Source organism: Muscardinus avellanarius (genome assembly GCF_963383645.1).
Source record: "Muscardinus avellanarius genome assembly, chromosome: 4".
Classification (NCBI taxonomy): domain Eukaryota; kingdom Metazoa; phylum Chordata; class Mammalia; order Rodentia; family Gliridae; genus Muscardinus; species Muscardinus avellanarius.
Window position 1 is genome coordinate 126,517,021 of NC_137789.1, and position 23,121 is coordinate 126,540,141.

The 23,121-nt window shown below is 44.6% G+C and overlaps 1 pseudogene across 1 annotated transcript; it reads left to right on the plus strand.

Moving 5' to 3' along the window:
• Positions 1–5,195: 5,195 nt before the first annotated feature.
• Positions 5,196–5,776, plus strand: LOC308262419 (ubiquitin-conjugating enzyme E2 S-like; annotated as a pseudogene). Its single transcript has one exon. The product of its transcript is annotated as a ubiquitin-conjugating enzyme E2 S-like (transcript).
• The last annotated feature ends 17,345 nt before the right edge of the window (positions 5,777–23,121 follow it).

Below are 23,121 nucleotides of genomic sequence, written 5' to 3' on the forward strand. Positions count from 1 at the left end.
CATTTTAAAGTAAAAAAGGTCTGGGGTATAATTCAGAAGCAGAACCCCTGGGTTCAATTCCCAGCATCACAAACAAACAAAAACACCATCAACAAAAGAAGTAACTCTAGGAGCAGTGGGCTTTCAACAGGTGGTCTTTGTAAGATCATTTTCTTTGTGGGTTTCAAAGGTAGGGAGGTGCTAACGTGTGCCCTGGGCATTACAGCTGTCAGTTACCACACTGGATCTAAGCATAGTCTACTGACTAGAAACCAGGAGTAGGAAGGAAGATTTAGTGGGGTACCCAAAGTTAAAGCCTAGAAAAATAGATGTCGAGTTTTTCAGCAAGACAGATTAGACTGGTCGAGCAGAGAGCGAGAAGGACGAGGTCGAGGGCGGGCCGCCCGGCCAAGACACAACAGAGAATGGATGAGCTGGGCGGGGGGCAAGAGTGTCTGCGGGGCCAGGCGCTTTCCCAAGTGTTCAGAGCAGTTCCTTTTAGGATTGCACAGTGTAGTTGTTTAGTGAAAGCCTTTTGTTGCTTCTAAGGGAAACTCTTGAAAAAAAACCGTGCGGTATGGAACAAACTATCTTTGTTTTTTAATCTTTTCTCCACCAGGACCCAACTGTGTCCTTTGGGTGAGATGCTTAATTTCTCCAGTTCTTAGTCCCTTGTCAGTAAAATGAGGAAAACGATTCTGGCTTGCAGAATTACTGTGAGAATTAGGGTAGACAAACATTTAGTAAAATGGAGACAACATAGAAATTGTATAATTACAAGAATTAATTATTCTGTGCTTGTTATTTTCAAATTTTGAGGGGCTGGGGATGTGGCTTCGTGGTAGAATACTTGTCTATCATGTCTGAGGCCCTGGGTTCAATTCCTAGCACCACATGCACATTAAAAAAAAAGAAAAATGAAATAACAATTTTGACTTTCCTAAGGGATGAAGATGTACTGAAGTCTCTTGTCTGTACGACTGGCATGTCGTTCATTAGGAAAGACTATTCTTTTGCCAATCTCTGCCGCCTGCAGTGGGCAGGTCAGGGTTCTTTCATTACATCTCTGTCTAGGACATTCCCAGTGGCTCTGCTCCCCACACCAGCTGCCCTGTGTGGGGAGACCTCCATACCTGTGGCTGTGGGAGGCCTGGCCTTTGGCTTCTTGTGTGCCCGGCGTCTGTTGAGGCCGCGCCTGTTTGTGGCTTGGCCTCTCGGATTCCTACTCGGCCTCTGAGGAGCCAAGCTGTCTGTTCCACAAGCCAAGCCTGTCTGCTACTGCTGGTTCCTGGGAATCAGCCACTTCCCTCTTCTGGGGAGGTGTAGTATCACAGCATGCACGAGAAACAATGGGAAACTCAGCCCTGGCTGAGTAAACTATGACCCAAAGGAATTCCAGCGAGTCCCCAGCTCAGCCCCAGTGAATGCCCACAGGTGGGCAGAGGGAGCCTGGGAACATCAGGTCACCTGAAGTCCTCCAAAGAGCCAGCCTGGGCCAGGACTCCTCCCAGGGGGTAACCAGCTGCACATATGACTCAATTCAGTTGAAAGTTGGGTTAAAAGCTAAAATAACACCAGGGAACAAACTTTTCTGTCTTTGCTTAAGGTGGCACTTTGGTAGGCCTCTGCAGGCAGAGAATAATGAGATCCTGAGGGTGTAAGTTATTAAGGTCAGAGGAACAAACATGACCACAACCAAGTGGGTTGTTACTGTCAAGCAACAGAAAGGGACTGAAAAGAATAACAGGGAAGAGAGAGCGTGGCGATTGCAGAGGGACAGCGAGAAGCAATCGGGCAGGCCATCAAGAGGCGAGTGTGGTGCACATGGTTGTAATCCCAGCATTTGGGAGGCTGAGACAGGAGGATCGCGGTTTGAGGACAGCCTAAGCTACTTAGGCCCTTTGCAACTCAGTGAGAGCCTGTTTCAAAATAAAGAATCAAAATTAGGGCTGGGGGTATGGTGTAGCTGGGAGGTAGAATGTCCCTGGGTTCCATCCCTAGTACTGCAAAAAAAAAAAAAAAAAAAAAAAAAAAAAGACTTTTTAAGAACAGAAATATCCAATATTCATTCTAAAATTTGAGTCATAGCGCTTGTCTTGGTGAATGTTCTATGTGCACTTGAAAAGGATGTGTATTCCATAGCTGTTCAGTGTTCTGTAAATGTCAGTGAGGCCAGGTTGTTTAATAATGTTTACATTTATACCTTTCACCTGGCATGGGAGCGCATGCCTATAATCCTAGTACTTGGGAAGCTTAGACAGGAAGATCACAGGTTCAGGGCCAACCTCAGCAATTTAATGAGACCCTGAGCAACTTAGTGAGACCCTGTTTCATAATACAAAATAAAAAGGGCTGAGGGTGTAGCTGAGTTAGAATTCCTCTGAGTTTAATTTATAGTACCCAAAGGGGGGGGGGATTTTTAGATTGACAAGGTTTTTTTGTGTTTTTTTTTCCTAGCACGTGTGTGTGTGTGTGTGTGTGTGTGTGTGTGTGTGTGTGTGTGTGTATTGAATCCAGAGGCATTCTACCTCTGAGCTATACCCCCAGCCCTTTTTTATTTTTATTTTGAAACAGGGTCTTGCGAGGTTGATGAGTCTCACTACTTAGTGAGGCTGTCCTTGAACCTGCGATCCTCCTGTCTCAAGTACTGGGATTATAGGTGTGTGTGACCATACCCGGCTCCCCAGCACTTTAAAAATACTTTCTACTTTGTGGGTTTTTTGTTTGTTTTGTTCTTAAATCTACTATTTCCATGGGCAGCCAGCTGTCATTCTTACTAATGTTCCTCTCTATGTAACACATTCTTTTTGTCTGTCTACTTTTCAGATATTATCATTATCTTTGGTTTTCGGTAGCTTTAGTAGGATGTGTTTTAGGTGTGGTTTTACTTGAAAATTTTTTTCCTGTCTGGGGTTCCCTTGTGTCTTGGGTCTGTGGGTTAATTAAATAAGGAAAAATTTTGGCTAATATTTTCTCAGTATTTTTTTCCACCCAGTTCTTTTCCTTTTTAAACTTTTGGGATTCATAGTACCTATATATTAGGCCAGTTGATATTTCCTATGGGGATCATGGTTCTGTTCTCTTAAATCTTTTTTTTCTCTCTTCTGCTCAGTTTGTATAATTTCTATTAACTTGTCATCAAGTTCACAAATCTTTTCTTTTTTTATGTTGCCAATTTTGTTGGAAATCTTCAATGAATATTTTATTTCAAATATTATACTTTCAGTTCTGAGAGCGCTCTTTGATTCTTTTTTAGAAGGTCCATGTTTTTCCTGAAATTATTCATTTCTACAATCCATCCTATGTATCTTTTCCTATAAATCCTGTGCCATAATTTTAAGAGTTATTATTATTATTATTATTATTATTATTATTATTATTTTGGTAGTAATGGTGATAGAACCCTTCTACCTCCGGGCTATACTCCCAGACCTATTTTATATTTTATTTGGAGACAGGGTCTCTTAAGTTAGCACGGCTGGCTTCGAACCTGCATGATCCTCCTATCTTTACCTCCCAAGCGCGGGGATTACAAGCGTGCACCACCATGCCCGGCTTTAGAGTTATTTTTAAAGCTGTCTGCTAATTCCAACATTGGTCACCCCTGGATGTGTTTCTATTAACTGTGTTCTCGTTCTCTCTCCCTCTCCCCCTCCCACTCCCCCCTTTCCTTGTCTTAATCATATTTTCTTTCTTTTATTTTTTCGGAACTGGAGATGGAACCCAGGGGCATCTACCTCTGAGAAACAGGGTCTCACTGAGTTGCAAAGGGCCTCACTAAGTAACTGAGGCTGTCTGCCAACCACGATCCTCCTGTCTCAGCCTCCCAAATGCTGGATTGATTACAAGCGTGTGCCACCACGCCCAGCTTTAATCACATTTTCTTGCTTTTTCATGCAGCTATTCATTTCTTGGTTGACAGTGATATATCATGGGGATTCTGGGTTCTGCTTTCTTATTCCACAGAGTAGTGAATCTAATCCTAGCAGGCAAATCACCTTGGTCTTGGGAAAGCCTGGCTTATGCTTCATTAGAGAGGTTGATTAGGATTTGTCTTTAGTTCTAGGGAATAGTCTTTGGCACTGGGATGTGATCTTCTTCCTAAGGATTTGAGTTACTCCTCTGGTAATGCCCTTCTGGGTTTCAGTGGAAGCTCAAAGTATTTACCAACCTCCTTGGAACTTGAATACCAAACTACAGATGCTCAGCTTAGTTTTTAAAATTTTCTGGTTGTTGCTTTCTAATGGGCACTTTGTAGTCTTCCTCATTCACGCGTGGCTCACAGGTTAGTAAAGGATTTGAAAAGACTTTATTTGACTTATTTTTGGTACTGGGGAAAAAAACCAATACCAAAAATAAATCAGTACCTCTGAGCTACACCCCAGCCCTTTTTATTTTTTATTTTGAAACAAGGTCTCACTAAGTTGCTGCTGAGGCTCAGCCTCCCAAATACTGGGACTACAGGCATGCACCACCTGGCAAAGACTGATAATTTTTGAGACATCTAGAAATAACCAGGCATGGTGGTGCACGCTTGTAATCCCGGCATTTGGGAGGCTGAGATAGGAGGATCCCAGTTCGGGGACAACCTCAGCTACTTAGTGACAGGTCAGGTCCCTCCCTCTGTCCTCACGGGACAGGACAGAACCCTTGAAGACAAAGCCAGAAGCAGAGAGACGTTGTGAGACTCCACAGGTCGCAAGACTCTGAGTATCACGAGACTCTGGGTGTCACAAGACTCAAGGTGTTACAAGACTCTAGGTGTCAGGAGACTCTAGACATCACAGGCCAGACTCCAGATGCTGAGACCCCAGATGTCGGAGAGGACCAGCATTCTCATGCTGCTAGCCCCACCCCAAGACCCAAGCTACATAAATACCCTCACTTCCTCTTTGCTGCGTGACTCTGCTGACGGTGACTCTGCTGCCTGATCATCTTTGTTCCCTTCCCCCAAAGGTGCCAGTTTAATTAAAGAGGCTTAGTCTCACTCAGAATTTGGCTGTTTTTACCTCCTTTATGACCCCCCCAATTCAATTTCAACGTTACACTTAGTGATGCCCTTTACAACTCAGTGAGACCCTGTTTCAAAAAATAAAAAGAATAAAGATTAAAAAATAGGGCTGGGGGTTTCCTTGGAGGTAGAATGCCCCCCCAGCTGGTGGTCTGAAGAGTGGAAAAAGGGGACCAAGAAGACCTACCCATGGCCAGCTGCAGTCATGAACCACAACACAGAGAACCTGCCCCTTGTACATCTGCCTGGTGTACGAGAAAGTGAGGACACTGACCAGGGACCACCTGATGGCATTGAGATCTCCCCCAACGAGGGTGGGCCTCACCCGCCTGCAGGTCATCACAGGGCACCCTGAGGGGACCCCGAGTGCAGGAGGTCTGTTCTGCAATGCAACTCCTGCTGCTGCAGAAGGATTTCCTCCCCACCCAAGGGCTACTTCCTGAGCAAAATCTTCCACCCAAATATGAGTGCCAATGGTGAGATCTGTATCAATGTGCTCAGGAGGGACTGGACGGCTGAGCTGGACATCTGACACGTGCTGCTAACCATCAAGTGCCTTCTGAGCCATCCTGACCCTGAGTCTTTGCTCCATGAGGAGGCAGCTGCCTGCTCCTGGAGAACTACGAGGAGTATGCCGCTGTGCAAAGGGACAAGCGCCGAGACCCGCGAGCCCTGGCCAGTGGTGCCACAGCCTCCTCCCTGATCCTGTGGCTCCCAGGGGCCCAGGAGAAGCTGAGGGTCTCATGGCCAAGAAAAAGACAAGAAGCACCCTTGAAGTGGCTGTAGTGGACTCCTCCTCCTCTTCCTCTTCCTCTAGCCCCACTTTATCCCCTGGGCTCCTCCTCCTCCTCCTCTGGCTCCACTCTCCCCACTTCCTCTCACTCTAAGTTACTTAAATTATGGCTGAGGTGGGAGAGGGCATGGGGACACTGGGATCTGGATTTGTTTTTCTAAATAAAGTTGGAAAAACAAATAAAATAAAAAAAAAGAAAGAAACAGGGTCTCACAAAGTTGTTGAAGCTGGTCTCTAACCCGTGATCTTCCAATCTCAGCCTCCCAAGTACTGGGATTATAGGTATATGATACCAGATCAGGTTTGATAGGTAATTTGTTAATCATTTACTAAAGGACTAGACTAAGTGGTTCACTTGATCTCAGTTGTTAGTATCCTGTCCCACATACTTTCTCTGGAGCCCATTCAAGAGCAGTCACACCACAGGTGGTGGCAGACAGAGCAGGGTTAGCCCCACACTGCAAGAGCGCTTCCTGAGCATGGTGCTCTCAATTTAAATTTAAAACTCTGAAGGTCTCCATCTGATTTTCAGTTAAAAAAAAAAAAAAAAACCTCCCCTAACAACAACAACAACAAACCCTCTTTTAACTCCCAGCCTGCTAATCTCCATTCTCAAACTCAAATCAAGATTTTGAAGGTGGAGGCCAAGGAGACCAAATGATATCACATTCACTTTGAGATCAGGAAGTAGAAGGAGAAAAAGTGCTAGAGTCAGAGTTTTTTTTTTTTTTTCTTCTTCTTCCAGTACCTGCAATTGAACCCAGGAGATTCAACGTCTGAGCTACATTATCAGCCCTATTTTTTTTTTGAAGATTTAAAGAAGTTTATTAGAAAGATAGAAATACAGAAAATAGAAATACAGCTCCATACCAGACTGGCATGGAGGGGTGACTCTAATGAATACACCATCAGCCCTATTTTTTATTCTCTATTTTGAAACAGAGTTTCACTAATTTGTGGAAGGCCTCACTAAGTAGCTGAGGCTGGCTGTGAATCTGCGATCCTCCTGTCTCTACCTCCCAAGTACTGGGATTACAAGCGTGTGCCACAAAGCCCGGTTTGAGTGAGAGATTTTATGCTAACTCGGTTCCTGCAAGTTGCATGACCTTGGGTAAGTCAGTTAGCTCACCTAAGTTTGATTTCATCAGTAAAACTGGGGCAGTTCTACCTGCTTTGTAGGTTCTATCAGGATTACTGTGAATAGAAGCATTTCTGTCTTTCTTATTTTTTATTTTATTTTTATGTGGTACCTGGGGTTGAAGTCAGGGGCATTCTACCTCTGGGCCACACCCCCAGCCCTATTTTATTTTTTATTTTGAAACAAAGGCTCTCTAAATTGCTAAGGCTGGCCTCAAACCTGCAATGCCCCCGTCTCCATCTCCTAAATACTGGGATTACAGGCTTGCAACACCACACCTGGCTGTACTTCTATCTTATACATGGGTTGGTGCCTCTCTGTCTGTCTCTCTCTCTCTCTCTCTCTCTCTGATTGCTGCATGTGCACAAGGAAGCATAAGCTCCAAACCTGAGATCTCTTAGTCCAATATTTTTGTTTTTATAGATGATGGAACCAAGCCACAGAGAAGCTAAATACTAGCTATTATTGACATTGGGAAAACGCTGGCTCTCTCTTCTCTCATCTGTGAAATGGGGGCAGTAACAGTAGCCTCTGCAGTTAAAAACCCCACAAAAGTGAAGACTGAATCTAGGTGGGTAGGTAAAAGATGGTGGTACTTGGTAGACATTTGGGGCATTGTAGTGACTACTATATTTTGAGTGAATATTAGCATGACTTTTTGTAGTGTTTGAGAAGTTCTTCTGCTCCGAGGTATTAGGAGCTGGCAGGCTGCAGCCAGCCAGTCCCAAGTCCTCTGGAGTGGGTGGGCTGTCCCGGAGAGACCTTCCTCAATGGGGTCAGGTAGAGTTCAGTGAACTCGCAGAGAAGCGAGATTTTAGACGCTCCAAGGTACGTCCACTCATCTCCTCTCCGCTCCCTTTGCCTGTTATTAAACTGGTAGTTTTTACAACATCAATAAAGAACTTTCCTACCCAATTACCCCAGACAATAGGCTGAAAAGCAGTTTCAACTATGAAAACTTCGTGTTGGGTTCATTTAGATTGTTTTGCTGTGTCAAATCCTCACTTGAGTTCAAAAGTTCAGCTGAACCATGAACTTTTTAATTTCACAGCAGGCAGCTCTACAAATAGAGTGAAAAGTGGAAAAACATACAATATTTCAGGTGGGCTTGTCATGTTGTATATAGCATGGTTAAGAATGGGTGTATGTCAAATGGCGTTTTGATTTCCAGAGACTAGTGTTATATCAAAAAGACAGGGAGGAACAACATTCAAGCTGACTGTTCCTTGAGTTACCTGCCCGCCGAGGCTTCCCAGGGAATGCGCATTCAGTGACTAATTGTTAGTGGACAAACTAAAGCCGGCTAATCTTCTTAATAAATTGTGAAGTCTTGTATACCTCTTGGTTTTAGTGGTGGCTTTTCTGCCTGTCTGGAACAGGCAGCATATCAAAACAAAAGGGTCATGACTTTATGTATTTGTTAAAGTTAGAATCCATGTTCTCATATAACTCGGGCTTGATTTGACCTGGTTACACAAGTGTAGGCGGAGCAAATGAGCAAATGTTTCCCAGGAATGAGAACCACGCTACATTTTCACTTGTCTATTAATAAACACACACACACACACACACACACACACACACACACACACACGCCCCGTAAGCAGATGAAGGTCGAGAACTCTTCATCTTGTAAGCTTGTGTTTGTGGAGCATTCATTTGTAAAGCAAACATGATCACAAACTCTCGTGGGTCAGGGTGTCTTTGACTTGGACCCAGTGAAATTGTCCGTGGAATGGGATTTCACAGCGCATCGACATCTTCTTTTGTTACGTTTCTCGTTGGCATTTGCGTTGCAGCCTGTAAAAGCGAAGGGTAAAGTTGAGGCAGACAGTTCTGGGGCCAGGGGTGCCATCCAAACCAGATGTTTTTATCCAGCAGCTGTTTGCCTCCCTTTGTTTACCAAGGGTTGATCTGCAGGAATCAGAGAGGAGAGCTAGGCTGGGTCATTTGTGGAATCAGAGAGGAAGGGATGGGGTGAGAAGGTCAAGTCCTGTTACGGATAGTCCCTCCAGAGTTTAAACAGGACTAGTTTTCCTGAAGTAGTTGCCTTTCTTCTGACTTTTATCTCAGGGTTGTCAAGATTTTACCTCTAGGCACCTCAGCACTCTTTTTAGAAAAATCTCCCAGTGGAGATGTTCCAGTGCAATTCTGTGGTCCTTAATGGTGTGCTTTTCCGTACAGAAAGTTCTCGTTCAGTTCAGTGAAGGATTGATGAAGCTTTCTGGTTTTGTTTTTTCCAGACATAAATCATCACAGTAAATTCTGTGCCTCCAACCAAGAAGCATGATAATAAAGAGACAGAGAGCAGAAAGAAGGCTGTGAAACTGGGTTGACCTAGTTAAAGGTGGTCTGTCTTCCTGGTGGGGTTACGAGGCTGGAAGGAAACACAAGGTTTGCTGCTTTTGTGGCTCGGAGAACTGGGCCGCTCGGATTTTACAGCTCTTTCTGGTTGACCTGCCCTGTATAGTGGGGCTGCGTGTCTCCCAAAGAGGCCAGGACAGGAGGGGAGTTGGTGGCATTCTTTGAAAGGGTTTGTAAGATACTGAAAAACAACAGGAGGTTTTGTTCCATCGGGCGTTTATGGAGAACCCACTCCAGGGAAGAAGGGTGTCTGGGGGCTGATTGGTCAGGAGGAGGTCAGGTGGGAAGCCAGGGAGAATTCTGTGGGGGACATCCCAGGAGAGGGAATCAGGGAATGGGAACCGGAATCGCGTGTGGTGCAGGCTGCAGCCCTTAGTCGTAGCTGAGGGACAGTGAGGCGAGGATATGGGGCCTCAAGAAATAAAAATGGACGTGGCAGTGACTTCTGCACAAAAGAGATGTGGGCTGGGGGCGGAGCTCAGGGGAAGAGCTCCGCCCTGGCACGCACGAGGCCCTGAATGCTAAAAAATATAAAATGAAAGGAAATACATAGGAAACAGGACAGAAATCAGATGTCAGTGAGGATCAGGTTGGGAAGGCTGTACGTGGCCAGGAAGGGCTGAATTTAGAGCATATTTGTATGGTGAGCAATGATAGAGATGGGTAAGAGGATATATCATTCAAATGCAAAAAATATCTGACTTCCTGTTCACTGTCATCTATGACCTGTTCCTGTCGCGTTCCTGTGATAGCATGGATTTCACTTTGCACTCGTCTTCAGGAGCCCTAACATCTGTCTAGTGGTCACCATCCCTGGAAGTTACTTGTCCTTGTCTCTGTGTCACAGATAGATAGATACAGATATACATATATCAACAGATGATATTTATCCATCTAAGCTCTAGTTCTTAAAAAAAGCCCTGTGAGGTATATGGTAGATCTGTGCTTTATGACTGGGGAAACTGAGGCCCAGGTGTTAAATGACGTGACTGAGTGGACCCCTCCCCAGAACATGGCAGGGATGGGCTGGGAGCCAGCTTCCCTGATATTAAGCCTGACTCTGACCCGAGGGGAGAGGGGCCTCATTTCAGTCCTTGAATGGTGAGGACAGGAATGGCTGCCTTTGTGGATGACCTCAGGCTACCAGGAAGACTGCTTGGTCTGTTTCCTTCCATGTTCTGGGGTGAATTTGAGAAGTCCTGGGTGACAATCTTGGCCAGGTGGTCTCAGTATCCCTTCTGGAAACATCACAGGGCAAAGTTTTGAAGCTGGGATTCCGTCCAATAAGACATTAAAGAATAAATAAATAAATTTTTTAAAAATAAAAGTTTTTTTTTTAAACTGATCATGCATAGCTGGGTGTGGTGGCAGATGCCTATAATCCTAGCATATGGGAGCCTGAGTTAGAGGATCACAGGTTTTAGGTCTGGCTCAGCAATATAGCAAGATCCTCAGAAACTTAGACCATTTAAAAAAAAAAAAAGGCAGATTACTGTGTCAAAATAAAAAAGGGCTGGCTGGGGATCTAGCTAGAGGTAGCAAGCCCCTGAATTCAATCCCCAGAACAACAACAACAACAACAACAACAACAACAACAACAACAAATTGACTCTGCGTGTGTGTGTGTGTGTGTGTGTGTGTGTGTGTGTGTGTGTGTGTGTGTGGTATTGAAGACTGAACCCAGGAGCGATCTACCTCCCAACTAGATCCCCAGTCAGCCCTTTTTATTTTGAGACAGGGTATTGACAGGTTGCTCAGGCTGACCTCAAGGTTGTGATCTTTCTGCCTCAGCCTCCCAAGTCTTGGAATTATGAGTGTGTACTACCATACTTGGCTTAAAAACAGATCCATTAAGCCCAGCATCGTTTGGGAAGCCTGCCAGCGATGAGCAAGACGGCTTGACCTGCGTGTTCTCTTCCACTTTGATTCCCTTCTCATGTCTCGGAGGCATTAGCCTACCTGTGGTGGTGCGGAGGACTGTGACTCGTGGAGAGGTTTGAATCAAGTGGTCTATCCTCCACACCAGAACCAATGAGATGTGAGGGCTGCCAATTCGTAGCTCTGAACCTGACTGAAAAAGATCAGCTGTGCTATTTGGGAAGGTCTGGTTTTGGGAAACTGAGCGTATTTTCATCGGGAGAAATCAAATTGGGTAACAAAGCAGGACTTGAAGGAGTCAAGAAAAATGAGAAGAGTGTGACTGTATTTACGTGGGCAGTAGGGCCTCCTCTTCATGTTGGGTGGACAGTCAGCTGCCCACTTAGCCTGGTGCAGGGGAGGGTAGGAGCCAGAAGGAGGCCAGGTCTGCAAGGGGGGACAGTGATAGGCTGAGGAGTTTGGGTTCTAGATTATGGGAAACTATTGAAAGTTAAGTGTGAGGAAGGCAGGCAGGATACGGGCTGCTTTCGGAATATTAGCCTCTAGCCAGGCATGGTGGCACACGCTTGTAATACCAGCATTTGGGAGGCTGAGAACAGATGATCACAGTTCGAGGACAGCCTCAGCTACATAGTGAGGTCCTTTGCAACTCAGACCTGGTTTCAAACTAAAGAATAAAAAAAGTAGGGCTGGGGGGTGTAGCTTGGAGGTAGAATGCCCCTGGATTCTATCCCCAGAACCACAAAAAAAGAAAAAAAAAAAAAGAAAGAATATTAGCCTCATAGCCGTGTGCAGAATGGATGGAAGGACAGGAATCTGCTAAGTAATTAACGTCAGACAATTATCAGATGTCATAATCACAGCTTGGACCAGCATCTGAGCTAACACAAGGATGATCATTATGGAAGTAGCTTGTGTCTCTGCCGCCTCTCTGTTCTCAGACTGATTGCTGGTTTCTATTCATTCACCACGTACTACTTAACACTTCTTCTGTACTAGCCATGCCCCTCTCCCTCTGTTTAGCACTAACAACCTTCTGCTTCATATACGGCTATTTATACGCCTGTCTCCACCACTCTAGCACCTCCCGGAGGAATCCAAATGTGCAGTTTGAGCCTGTTTCCTAGAACATGCCTAGACTAAGATGACTGGAGCCAAGGAGATCTCTATCAAAGAAATAGCAACCCAGCCTCCTTGTCTTCCAGGGTAGAATATATTATTAAATAAATAAGGTATTAACCAAGTGAAACAATTTTTAATGGCCCAGAAAAAAAAAGAAAAAAACAGATCACAGAAAAAAATGGAAAGAGAAGAGGAGACTTCTCAGCTGCGCGGCTCCCGAGAGGAGGTCTGAACATGCTGGTAGCCATGAGACCCTGTTTCAAAATAAAGAAGAAAAAAACGAGGGCTGGGGTTGTAGCTTGGAGGTAGAATGGCCCTGGGTTCCATCCCCAGTACTGAAAAAAAAAAAAAAAAAAAAAGAAATCATAAAACTATCCCCATAAGCCTCCGCTCCCAGCCACCATGCTATAGTTAACGCCCTTGCCTGATGACAGAAGGCCTGGGCCTTTGCTTCCCCTTTGGGGATAGATTTTTTTTTTTTTCTTTTGCTGAAAATCACTCATGGCCCCCAAAATCTTTAGCCAAGATGTTCTCATTTTCTTGGAGCCAGAATGAGCTGGCAGGGTGTGGGGTCGGCGCTGGCTGGCGGGAGCATCCTTCAACTCAGACTGCTCCTGGCCTGATTTATCGCTCTTGTCTCTTGCTCTGGCTTTTCACTAAGATTTCCTTCCAAAGTCTTCACTGTGGATCCAGGACTGTCCATGTGCGTTTTCACTTTGCCACTGTTGATGGAGCGCTTTGAGTAAATGCCCAGACACCACCCGCTCCTGCCCTATCTGCCGGAGCCATCTTTAATCTGTCAAAACCCGGGTCTGCTCTGTGCTGCGCAGGATGGAGCCCATCCAAAGCCACTTCCTCCCCTTCCCCGGTGCTCGCCACGGGCGGCTCAGAGGCCTCCGGTTGGACTCGGCCTCTTTATATCCTGAACCAGGCCTTCTAGTACTTTCTCTGGTCAATTGCATCAGGGATCCTTTTTGTAAAAAGGGGAAAAAAAAAAGTAATAACATTTTCTCAGAGAACAAGAGTAGCCATTTACTTTGGCTCCATCATATCGATTCAAGGAAATCTCTTCCCTCCTTCTTTAAATCGTTTTCTTGGAGTTGGCAGAATGTTGGGCTCAATCATTTGCCCAGGGCAAAATCCCTTAGATCCAACCCTTCTACATGGTCTTTGCCAAAGTGGGAAAATGCTCAAACAAAATACCTTCCCCAGAATTAGTGAAAGACTCCTTTTGAGGATATTTAATAAAAATCAGGCATTTCTTCTGGTGTACTTTTTCATCTTGGGAGCCAAAGTACAGACTGGCTTTGAAGACGTGAAGAGCGCCGGGCCTTGCCGGGTGGGTTTGAAGGCGCCCCTTGCAGACGCCTGGAGCTCTGGAGTCCCTGCTTAGGGAAGGGCTTGTCTACTTCCTCCCCGGCCCGGCCTCCCTCACATAGTTCACATTTTCCTGTCATTGCAATGTCACTCCAGCTGCATCGTGAGAAACTAGCATTTTTATTTTTGACCTTTGAAAAAAAATTTTTTTCCCTCCTAGCGCCTAGGGACAGTTAAGCTGAACTATGAGATTCTCGGAGGAAAAAAAAAAAAAAAAAGCCCTCCTGTTTCCCCAAATTGCAAGGCATCTAAGACAGGTCTTGGGATCTGCTTGTATCAGCAGCTGCTGCGCGGTCCCTTCTCTTTGGGGTGGTGATTCCGGTGATCAAGATGATTCTAATAAACACTGTCTTGTACCCACTGAGATTTCAGGGTCTCAACAGAAGCACAGCTACTTGGCTCCTTGGACTAAACCCATAGGATTCTAGGTCAAAGTTGCAACTCTAAAATCTCAATCAAACCATTTAATTGTCTCATTTGGCCAACATGGGACTGATTGCGTGGGGATGTGTCGGTGTGCCTATATGGCAAGGTCTTTAGTTTTTCTCAGAGTTCTCTAAGCATTTGCAGAATCTCCACAGTTTTTGCTCCGTTGGGTTTAAATTCTCTGTGAAACTTTGGCAGTGTTCAGCAGGTGGATGGTCGGATTCTTTACCTGCAGCAGGGAAGGAATATGTACCTGGCCGTGTTGTAAGGACAGGAGGTCAGGTATACGGGTTGCCAAGTGCAGTGCCTGGCATCCAACAGGGTGCTCACTGGATGATGGCCATATCATGATCATGGGGATATTTTGGCTGTCTATAACATGGCTTGATTTTTTTTTTTACCCCTTAGGCACTTTGCTCTCCATGGGTAAGGTAACCCAAAATGCTCACAACCGAAAAGGGTGAAGATCCACCATTTGTTGGGCTTCTGCCACGTAGTATGATGTAGGCTTTGGTGATTGCACCTGCTTTTTCATTAGTTGGTACCTCAGTACTTCGAGGTGGCACCTCGAAAAATGTAGTCTCATTTTTATAAATGATCACACTGAGTCTAAAGGATATTCAGCCAGGATACTTCTTTGCAAAGAACAGATTTAAGTAGAAAATAAACTTATTGAAAAGATATTGGGGGACCCACAGAGTTACTGGGAAGGTCGGGGAAAAGCTTAGAAAACAGGGAAGGAATAGGTTTAGAAGAAAGGTTCCAGCTGGGTGTGGTGACACATGCCTGTAATCCTAGTACTTGGGAGGCTGAGATAGGAGGATCGCAGGTTCTTGGCCAGCCTCAGCAAAGTAGAGAGACTCTGTTTCAAGACAGAAACAATAAGGGCCGGGAGTGTAGCTTGGAGGCAATCTTCAGTATCAAAAAGAAAAGAAAAAGAAAAAAAAGGCTCCCAATCCTGGGGTTTCTGCTGCATCATTTAGAAACTGAATATTTCTGCCACTGTTGTTGCTGCAGAAAGAATTCTTTTCGTCTTGTTTCTTAAGTCACCAGTCTGAGTCTGGGTGGAGCATCTCTTTACCTTAGCGTGGGTCATATGCCCCTGCCCTACTGCAAGGAATGCTAGGAAATTAAATGTTTGGCTTTTGGGAGAAGGAAGCACACTTTGTTCCAAGGCTCATATGTTGAGAAATTCCCAAAACGTACAAAGTAAAACCAGGGTTTATTATCTATTATCCAAAATTTTGGATTTATGATCTCTTATTAATTCACAGGCACGCACCTCCATGCCCTACTGGGCATCCCTGACCCTCCCTTACTGTGACCTTTTATGAGGTGTGAAGTGCTGTTTGCCTTCTCCAAACTGGCTATTTCATTTTTGCCAGACCAAACACCAAGGCCTTTCCCCCAACAAGTATTTACTTGCTTCTGTTTAGATACAGAGTTTATAATAAGTGTCCCCCAAACGCCCATGATACCTAAATGAGTGAGAAGGCTGGAGCCCAGGGAACCCATGGATGAAGTCATGGACTGGCTGGAACGCGTACCTGAGCTGGTCAAACCCACCTGTTTGCCTGCAGAGAAAAAAAGTGCACTTAGGATTCCATCCCAGAGTGTATCACTCGGTAGTTTTACGTTGACCTAGAATCTCAACCCTCAAGGAAGGAAGCAAAATTCCTTCAAGGACAGGATCAAACCAGCAGATAAAGCGAAAATTGGTACGACCTTCCTGGAGAACAATTTGACAGTGGGTATCAAGAGCCTCAACAACGCTCATGTCTTTAGCTCACTAGTTCCTCTTTTAAAAGATCAAGCACCGGAAAATGCAGACAGAGATGCGGAGGAAGTTTATGGTCTAGGTTGCTCATGCATTACAGGGTAATTTATGCTAGAAAAAAATTTCATCTTGATTCGTAAAATACACATCCACACCCACATGTATTCATGTAAAAAATCGAATAAGAAGCATACCCGAATATCAGTCAATAAGGAGATTATTTGGGGTTAGAAGGATTGCAGTTTATTTTTATTTGTTTTGGGGCTCCTGGGGCTTGAAACCCGGGGGTATTCCAACCCTGATCTACACCCTCAGTGCTTTTTAACTATTTTTAATTTTGAAATAGGGTCTTGCTAAATTACTGAGGCTGTTCTCAAATCTGCAATCCTCCTGCCTCAGCCCCCCCAAACACTGGGATTACAGGCGTGCACCCCCATGCCTTACTACTCTTTAAATTTTTAAATTTTTGTGTGGATCATATTGAAAATGGCATCCATTCAGACTGTGCTTGGTGCCCTCTCCTGCCCCCCCACTTTCCCTTCCCCCTCCCAACAGTGAGTGTCCAGGCTGACCACGCTACATTCATACTTTTACACATATTCAGATGTAGCTCCTCCATTAATCAACCTCAGCCTTCTTCCTCTCCTACCCTTCCTTTCTAGTTTTGCTGAGATTTCCCCTCCATTATCTGGAGCCCCTCTGGTATCCCTAATAGTCCCTAGTTTGGGCATATTAGAGAAAACATATGTCCCCTCTCTTTCTGTGCTCGGCTGATCTCACTTAACATAATGTTCTCCAGGTCTTTCCATCTTCTTGCGAATGACATGATTTTGTTCTTTTTTTTATAGCTGAGTAGAATTCCATTGTGTGTATTCCCATAATTTTGCAATCCATTCATCTGTTTTAAAAATGTTTTTTGCAGTTCTGGGTTTCCTCATGTTAGGCAAATGTTGTACCACTGAGCAATACTCTCAGATATCTACAGTTGATTTTTAAATATTATTTTAATATTTTCTTGGGACTTCCAGAACTTCCTACAATAACTATGTTACTTCTTTTACAACTAAAAAAATAGTATCTATCACCTTACTAAAAATTCCTTTAACTAATGCTATCTTTAAAGAAACCAAAGGGGGAAAAAAGAGTTAAACCAGTTTTTAGGGGGAAGGGCTATTCCAGCCTTCCCTAGGGGCCATCTGAGCAGAAGGCAAATTAAAACCTGAAAGTTTAAAGTCAATCAGTGTGTCTTAATGAGACTTAGATGGGGGAAAACTTCAGTCATTTCCCTGCCTGGCACTCTTGTGGTCAGAGGATGAAATCCAATCATGGGGTCAGTTAGGTTTATACATTCCATGGCAAACCAATTTGGCCATTTCTCTGCATTTCCCAAAAGTTCTCTGACTTCCTAGACAGGAATTGTGAGCACAGGGAGACCTTTATGCTGGCTGCTGAGGCACATCTGGTTTACAGCGTGGGCCAGATGGGCTCCCTTTCATCTGGGGAGAGGGGCAGAAGGGAACACACGAGCCTCTGTAGGCCCAAGGAACTTCCTCAACAGCAGCTCCAATTTGGGGTGAAGTGTTTCAAGTTAAGGTGTAAGTATATCATGTTGAAGTCACAATGTCCCTTAACTTTAAGGGAATATGCTTTTCATTAGAGTCCGCCCACCTGACTTTCAGTTCATTGCTCAGCCCAGAAATGAGATGTTCTGGACAAGCTATTGTTTGATTTCTGATACCATCATGGATTATGTGAATATTTATTGATTATCTATTATGTGCCCTGCCCCGGGAAACATCAGTGAACAAGCTAGGTAGCTTGGTACCCAGGGAGCTCTTAACACTAGAGGAAGGACTGCTGATTTTCTACCCTCACCAGGCCCCGTCTATTGTTTGATTCATACCTAACTTCTGGTTCTACCACCCACTCCATCACCTGTGGATTGGAAACAAGATACTGGGAAATATGTGTACAAACCCCAGAATACTGAAAGGAGAGAGATGTCTGGAGGAGTGACTGAATTCACCTGATGGCTTAGGTGGATGGTATTGATGCTAATACCCCCAAGGGAAAAGAAATAAAAGAAGAAAGAAGGACCAAAACACAAGTACCACTGTAGCTACACTGGGCTTTGGTGACTCCACAGCATGGACCATTATGAGCTGGATCTGGCTTGGTCCCCGTGAGGCCATGTCCAGAGCTGGGCCTTTGGGGAAGTGCCTGGGTCGCCAGGGCTCCGACGTCACCCATGGATTGATCCATCGGTAGCTGGATGGACGATTAGGAGGCGGTAGACACTGTACACAGGTGGGGCATGGTTGGAGGAAGTGGGACACTGGAGTCAGGCATGCTTTGGGGACTGTATCTGTCCCTTCCTTTGTCTCTCTCTCTCTCTCTCCATGCTCCCTGGCTGCCATGAGCTGAACAGCTTTCCTCCTCTCTGCCCTTCTGTGTGATGTTCTCTTTTATTTCAAGCCCAAAGCCTTGAAGTCGGCCAACCATGATCCGAACCCCTGAAACCGTGAACCAATGAGCCAAAAATGAAGCTTTCGTCCTCTCGGTTGTTAATGTCAGGTGTCCTGGTCACAGGAAGAAGAAGCTAACACAGGGGCCATGTTCAGTCTCTTCATAGGAACTTCGGCCCATGCCTTTGCCCATCGCACTATTCTGGAAGATTCACCTTGTTAGCTCCATTTCTTCTGAAACTCTGAAGAAAAGGAAGCCAGATCATCTTCCCATTCCCTTAGTGACTACCCAACCCCACTGTTAAGGAAGTCATTTGCCCCAAACCTGCAGTATGTACTCTGAGGCACTTTCCTAGACAACCAGCTTCCTGGGTCTAGCCATCACAGTACGGGACCTCTCTATCCAGAAACCAAACAGCCAGAAGCCTAAATACTGAAATGTTCAGTTTGTTGCAAGAGTGAACACTGTTTACCATGACTCCAGTGCTTCTCAAGAGCTTAAACTATCTCTTAACTTATTAAAGATAGAAGACATGGTGCTTTGATAAGTTCTTGGCTTAGATGCTTAGTGCCTTGCTTCAATTTTCTAAAAATTAATTCATTCTCTTATACTTCAGTTATAGAAACTTTCAGGGTCCAAGCGGCAAATCAAATACCAAGTGGTTCAATCAGGAGACTTTTTATGAAAGGGCCACCGAGAGTGAGTGACCAGTGTCGAGGACCCTGCCAGGCAAATGGTGGCATCTAGAGACCAGCAGTGGCGAGCACGCTTTACTGCACCTAGTCTGAAAGGCCATGGAGAGGAAACTGTGCTCCTGAGTGACACGGACTGGAGCCTGCAGGGGGAAGGTGGTGGGAACCGTAGTCTTGAATGGATGCAGACTCTATGAGAATCAGGGTCCTAAGGCAGAAGAGGTACAGTAAGAAATACCCTGGCCTCTTTCCTCCAACAGCTAACGTCCATTGACCGAACCTAACCAGAAACTGGAGGTCAAGAGAGACAGATGGTGCAGTCCCTCAGGGCGAGTCTCCCAGGACACAGAATAGGGCAGAGGAAGGCGGGGAATGGATCGGGTTTGGCAGGGAGAGTGGAATTCATAAAGTAACCAGCACAGGTACTAAGTCTCTCTCATGCCCAGACTATGGGATGACTTAGAAAGGTTGTTTTTCATCATTCTTTCTAAATGTCATTTTATTGGTCTAACCTCCCAAGAATTGTGGGTCGCTTCCCATCCCAAACCCAAATGCTTTCTGAAAGACATGGTTATCCTTGTAACACTATCATCTTCATTTATTCAAAAGTATTCATTGGGCACCTACTATGTATTGAAAGAAGGTTCCATTTGCCCTCCAAGCCTCATTCCTATTTATGGGGATTATTTTACCTCCCATGTCTCAGGGAAATTCCAATTAATCCTTTCCACTTGGGCCAGTATTTACATAACCACATCTGCTTTACTTTTTTGGTAAGTCTCAATTTTGTTTGACTTGATAGTCTATCCTGGACAACAGAATCCCAAAGTATCTCAGAATCTAACAAAATGATTATAGTTTTTTCTGGATTAAAATTGGAGGTGCGGATGGCTGTATTGTTTTTTCTCAGGGACAATACTTTTTTGGTTCTGTGAAGAATTTTGAAAACAAAACTTGTTTTTGCTGAATGTAGATAATGCTTTAGAAAAAAAAACAAGCAAAAAAAAAAAAGTCCTTTCTAAGAGTCTGTCTATATCACTGGCTTTCAGTTTTTTTCACTGTAGCACCTAATTAAAAATAGATCTTAAAGCCAGGCGTGGTGGCGCACGCTTGTAATCCCTGAGCTTGGGAGGCTGAGACAGGAGGATCACAGGTTCGAAGCCAGGATCAGCACCTTGGTGAGGCTCTCAGCAACTCAGTGAGACCCTGTTTCCAAATAAAATATAAAAAAAGTCTGGGGGTGTAGCACAGAGGTATAATGCCCCTGGATTCTATCCCCAGTACCACACACATACACACACACACACACCAAACAAAAACATTTTAGCTGATTGTGGTGGCCTGGCCTATGATCCCAGTGACTCTCAAGGGGTTGATGTAGAAGGATCTCAAGCTCAAGGCCAACCTGGTCAACTTAGGAGACCTTGTGGCAATAAATAAATAAATAAAAAGCCAGGCGTGGTGGCGCACGCTTGTAATCTCCGCACTTGGGAGGCTGACACAGGAGAATCGCACAGGTTCGAAGCCAGCCTCAGCTACTTAGTGAGGCTCTTGGCAACTCAGTGAGACCCTGTTTCCAAATAAAATATAAAAAGGTCTGCGAGTATAGCCCGGAGGTAGAAAGCCTCTGGGTTCCACCCCCAGTACCACAATAAAATAAAAAATAAATAAATAAATAAATAAATAAATAAATAAATAAATAGGGCTGGGATGTAGCTCAGTGGTGGAATGCTTGCCCAGCCTGGATGAGTCCTTCAGTTCAATCCCCAGCACCACAAAACAAAATTAAAAAACAAAAACAATTTCTGTGTCAACCCAGTTTGATGGAATAAAGCTCATCATTACCTTGTTGTGATGTATTAGATTATTGATTTCCCTAAAAGTCCTTAGATTATCCCACTGAATCGACTCAATAGTGTATTAGGGACTCACATTAAAGTTTAGAAGCCGGGCGTGGTGGCCCACGCTTGTAATCCCAGCATTCGGGAGGCTGAGACCGGAGGATCACGGTTAGTGGACAGCCTCAGCTACTTAGTGAGGCCCTCTGCAACTCAGTGAGACCCTGTTTCAAAATAAAGAATAAAAAATTAGGACAAGGGGTGTAGCTCAGAGGTCAAATGCCCCTGGGTTCCATCCCCAGCCCCGCAAAAAGAAAAAAAGAAAAAAAGTTTAGAAAGCACTAACATAATATCTTGAGACTGTGTGTGTGACAGGGGATTAAGCCCAGGGGCATTCTGCCTTTGACTTGTACTCTTGGACCCCCCCTTTTTTTAAAAAATAAAATTAATTAGCTAATTAATTATATTTTGAAACAGGGTCTTGCTAAGTTGCTGAATCCTGCCTCGAACCTGTGATCCTCCTAGCTCAGCCTGCAAGTACTGTAATTACAGGCCGGCATCATCATGTACCCTGCTTTGAAAATATTTTTAAAATAGACCCAGCACTAATCTATATTTAAGAGTAGTTCACATGCCCTTAAACGTTCATTTTTTTAGGCATCACGAAAAGTGCCAGTCTTATCATTTGCTTTCATTTAAGAAAGGGGAACTGGCAGGGCACAGTGGCATACACCTACAATCCCAATATTTGGGAGGCTGAGACTGGGGGATCGCAGGTTTGAGGCCAGCCTCAGCAACTTAGCGAGGCTCTCAGCAACTTAGTGAGGCTTTCTTTGACAATAAAAAATCCATCCCTAGTAACACACACACACACACACACACACACACACACACACACACACACACACTGGTTTGATCATCAATGTTCCCTAGTTTTCCTTATCTATTCTGGCAAGTATTCTGGATTGATTGCCGATTTGACTTGTGGCTGGAACCTACGGGTAGCAGAGAGGAGCAGCTGTGGTTTACCAAAGCTTTGTAAACACGACCAATGTTTTTGTTAATTTGAACCCAAAGATGACTGCCTGTGTTTGATTTGTATTGTCCAGGAAGACATTTCAGGCTGAAGACAGTACAGATGGTCCTGGGTGGCACCTGAGTCAGGAAGGCTCACCGCAGAGGTGACCAGTAGGTTGAGATGGGGTTAGAGTCCTTTTCCCCTACCAAGACCTGTGGGGAACTGGCAGGGTTGCACACACTTGGAATCCCAGTACTGTGAGGCTGAAGAAGGAGGATTGAAGGTTTGAGGACAGCCTCCACAACTTAGCCAGGCCCTCAGTGACTTAGAGCTTGTTTCAAAACAAAATAAAAGGGCAGAGAGTATAGCGTGTAGGTAGAATTCCTCTGGGAATTCAATCCCCAGTACCAAAAAACAAACAAAAAACCACATGGGAAGGAACCAGGGGATGAAAATTATAGCTGCTATTCACCAGGCACTTACTATATATTAAAGAATTCCAGCCAGGCATGGTGGCATGTTCCTGTAATCCAGGACTGTCTGCTAAAACAGGAGGGTCATGGGTTCTAAGCCAGTCTCAACAACATAGTGAGACTCTGTTTCTAAATAAAGAATAAAAAATTGGCTGGGAGAGTAACTGGGAGGTGGAATGCCCCTGAGTTCCATCTCAAGTAACACACACTCACACACACACACACACACACACACACACACACACACACACAGAAACAAAAAATAAGCCAGGTCTGGTGGAGCACGCTGTAATCTCAGTACTTGGGAGGCTGAGACAGATCGCAGGTTCACAGCCAGCCTCAGCTACTTAGGTCCTTTGCAACTCAGTGAGACTCTGTTTCAAAATAAAGAATAAAAAATAGGGCTGGGAGTGTAGCTCAGAGGTAGAACGCCCCTGGGTTCATTTCCCAGTACTGCAAATAATAAATAAATAAATAAATAAATAAATAAATAAATAACTAGCTAAGTATAGTTTGAAGGTAGAACACCCCTGGGTTCAATCCCCATTATTATGAAAATAAATAAATAAAATTTAAATTTAAAAAGGGGTGGGGGTGTAGTTAGAGGTTAAATTCCCTTTGGTTCAATCTCCAGTCACACACACACACATCATTATATTTAGTTCTTAATAACAATCCGGGGAAGAGTTGATTTTATCTTCATAGTAGAGCAGAGGGAAATGTTATTATTGCCATTAAGGTGAAATTCAGAGTGGTTTCATAACTTCCT